The sequence below is a fragment of the Otolemur garnettii genome, unplaced genomic scaffold, assembly GCF_000181295.1.
Source record: "Otolemur garnettii isolate 467f Iridium unplaced genomic scaffold, OtoGar3 scaffold00016, whole genome shotgun sequence".
NCBI lineage: Eukaryota > Metazoa > Chordata > Mammalia > Primates > Galagidae > Otolemur > Otolemur garnettii.
The window spans coordinates 18,123,137-18,125,461 of NW_003852411.1; positions in this window are offsets into that span (position 1 = coordinate 18,123,137).

A 2,325-nucleotide genomic window follows, 5' to 3' on the forward strand; every position below is an offset into this window, starting at 1 on the left:
ACGCACTACATATACGTATCAGTACAGCAGGCCTGGTTCCTTATGTTGACCACTGCTGTACATTGACCAGTTTGCTATAGTCCCTTGGATGATCAACTTACAGAGGATCTACTCTATTATTCAGAGTGAATCTTTAGCTCTGAAATTTGGAAGCATTTTCATTTTTTATACTGATGACTGAAAAAGCTGAGCAGGGCACTTCATTAGTGCCTTGGGAGGTATGCTTGGTGCTCCCAGCCGGCCCACTGAGCAAAGAGAGGCCTGTCACCAGACACTAGAGTGGGACTGGTGGACTTTGTTAGAGTCAAAGGGAAAGTCCCAGGTAAGGAGGGGCCAAGCAACTTTTTGCCTCTGTACCTAGGAGGGGAGGTCAGGTAACTTTCCAATCAGTTATACAACCATCTATTGTATTTGTCCTCTTTGCCCTCTTGGAGGATATTTTAGTTTTGTGGCATGTTCCTTGAAGAACCTGTATAATTAAACTTTTTGTAATCTAAACAATACTCCTCAATATACAGAGTTGATTTCTAGAGAGGAGAAGGATCAGTTTGCAAAAGGGATTCAGTATCTTTGGGGAAGTAAGTCATCTAGACTTTTATACCTTTTTCCCTGAGATTTAAAATTAGGGAAACAGTACTGGCTTGACCATAGTTTGTGGGCGAGAAAAGATCCCAAAGTTCCCAAGGACAAGAAAGGCCTTATCACTGGAGCCTGAGGCTTATAGATCTGTTTTCAACAGTGATACCATGTGGCAATGAGGAAAGAAAGCATCATTGGAATGATCAGACCCTGCCTTGTGACCTAAGTATCTAAGCCAAAGGTCTGGCCCCCTCAGGACTAAGTGAGGCCCCAGTTCAGGACAAAGGAAGGTGTTAAGGGCCTCAGGTGAGATCCTGGACTTCCTACAATGAAGACAGATGCAAAGTCTAGGGATTAGGCTGTATCTATGTGGGAATGTTCGTGTATGTGGTGTGGTATACATGGTATAGCATGTATATGGCAAATAACACATATTTTACATTATGGGAAGAGAAAGGACATACTGCCTACAATCATAAAATCGGATACCAGCTTTCTTTACTAATACTAGGACAATCAGTGTTTTTACCTTTTTAATTGTGTTTTAAAATACTCTGCAAATTTTCTACGTGCATTACATTCCCCCCCCCCAAAAAAAGTAAATTGAATATAAAGGAAGAGAATATTTAGCTCCTATCCTTCACTCTGCCAGATGAAAATACCCCTGTGCATGACACCAAGAATTTATCACCAATGATGACTTCCACCTGCTTTTGTGGCTTCTCTGATGTCCAGCTGGTGGTAAATCACAGGCCAGTGAGTAGCCAGACCTGTGCTCCCCTCATCAGGAATCCTAGCCAGCCTGTCCTCTGAGATGTAGAGGGGCCTCTGAGGTGACCACCCAAGTGTGTCTGGTGGGGATTTCCCGCACAACCTCTCCATCCCCACCTGTGTACTTTATTTACGGAGAGTTTCACTTCAGGCACCAGGTGGTACACCCACCCAGCAACAAACAGACCTTCCCTCCTGCGATTTGCATGCCCCCTTGCCTCCACCCCTCACCCATCCTCCTGGGGATGCCTCACTGTCACATTTATACACTGCACTCACATGGTTGGAGCGCTGTGTTGAAGGCTGCAGGACACACAGAAATGAAAGCCCTGGCTCTCCAGTCTAGAGATGACCCAGAGACATCTAGGAGACACAGGGTGGAAGGTGCTAAGTGTTAAAATAGAAACGAATCAATAAACTCGTGATTGACTTCCTTCCACACCAGTTTCTTCTTCTATCTGCTACCAGCTCTGCCTTCAAAATTTCTCTCCAAAGGAGCACCCTTGCCCCTATCTCCACCACCTCTGCACTGGGTCAGCACACATGTGCTTCTTCTCTCCTTAAAAACGGTCACTAGGTCAGTAGCCCCCCCTTACCTTCAGAAGGAAATCTTAACTCCTTAGCATGGCATTCAATGGCTTTCCCAATGTAACCATAGCATGTCTTTCCCAAAGGAGCAACTCTCTTTAGATTTTCCCTTCCTACACTCTAGCTCCACACAGCTCCCTACAGTCACTCCTCGTTCTCTCTTGCTCGCTCTCTCTCTTTCTCTCACTCTCACTCTCACTCTTTCACACACACAATACTCTAACAAGGACAGATTTCAACACTCTTCAAATATAACACAGTCTGAATATCCTTTTCCTTTTTCTCTTTTTACTGTTGTTCTTGTGGTGAAATTTATTTTACTGTATTATCTTTTTTATTTCAGAATATTACAGAGGTACAAATGTCTTGGTTGCATGAGTTGTATTT